General features: G+C 36.8%; 1 pseudogene; it reads right to left on the reverse strand.

Annotated features, from left to right (window-relative positions):
- Positions 1-364: 364 nt before the first annotated feature.
- Positions 365-483, reverse strand: LOC111745412 (annotated as a pseudogene).
- Between the last annotated feature and the right edge of the window lie 853 nt (positions 484-1,336).

A 1,336-nucleotide genomic window follows, 5' to 3' on the forward strand; every position in this document is an offset into this window, starting at 1 on the left:
AAAATCATACATCATAAAGTTGACCATTTAACCTTTTTTAAACGCACAGTTCAGCACCGCTAAGGATATTCCCATTGTTGTGACGAAGATCTCGAGAACTTTCCCATTCTACAGGCCAGAAGGACAGAGACTCTGTGCCCAATAAACAACAGTTTCCCTTTGCCTTACCCCAGGCCCTGGCAATCAAGATTTCCACTTTCTACAACTATGAATTTGACTACGTTAGATGCCTCATATAAGTGGAATCATCCAGTATTTGTCATTTTTTTTCTTTCTTTTTTTTTTTTAGGCGCGGTAATCCTTGGTTGACCTCACAGATTGCAAGGACCTTGTAGTTTACAATCCCTTATTTTTTTATTTTTTACACCTACAGCACCTGGTCTTCCTAGGTGATCTCCCTTCCAAGTATTAACCAGGCCCAACTCTGCTTAGCTTCTGAGATCAGACGGGATCGGGCTTATTCAGGGTGGCATGGCTGTAGACTGTATTCGTCTTTTAGTAACTGGCTTATTTCACTTAGCGCAATTTCCTCAAGGTTTATCCTTATTGTAGCATGTCATAGGATTTCCTTCCTTTTTAAGGCTGTATAGTATTTCATTGCATGCGTATACCACATTTTGTGTACCCATTCATTCATAGATGGACGTTTGGATTGCTTCCACCTCTTGGTTATGATGAATAATGCTGTCATTAGCACAGGTGTACAAATATCTCCTCAAGATGCTGCTTTCAATTCTTTTGACCATTTACCCTGAAGTGGAATTGCTGGACCATATGATAGTTCTATTTTTAATTTTTTGAGAAAACACCGTGCTGTTTTCCAAAGTGGCTGCATTACTTTACAACTCCATCAACAGTGCACCAAGATTCTAATTTCTCCCCATTCTCAACAACACTTGTGATTTCTATTTTGATAGTAGCCATCCTATGGGTGTGAGGTGATTTCTTATTGTGATTTTGATTTGCATTTCTCTGATAATTAGTGATGCCGGGCATCTTTTCATATGCTTGTTGGGCATTTGTATATCTTCTTTGGAGAAATGTCTGTTCAAGTCCTTTGCCCAATTTTAAATTCGATTATTTGTATTTTGTTGTTGAGTTGTAGGTATTCTTTATATATTCTAGATATTAACCCCTTATCAGATATATGATTTGCAAATATTTTCTCCCATTCCATAGGTTGTCTTTTCATTCTGTCGATTACGTCCTCTGATGAACAAAAGATTTTAAGTTTGATGTAATTCATTTGTCTATATTTTTGCTTTTGTTTCCTATGCTTTTGAAGTTACATCTAAAAAATCTTTGCCAAATCTAATGAAATGAAACTTTTCCCTTA

This window comes from Pteropus vampyrus, unplaced genomic scaffold (genome assembly GCF_000151845.1).
Source record: "Pteropus vampyrus isolate Shadow unplaced genomic scaffold, Pvam_2.0 Scaffold154, whole genome shotgun sequence".
In the NCBI taxonomy this organism is placed as follows: domain Eukaryota; kingdom Metazoa; phylum Chordata; class Mammalia; order Chiroptera; family Pteropodidae; genus Pteropus; species Pteropus vampyrus.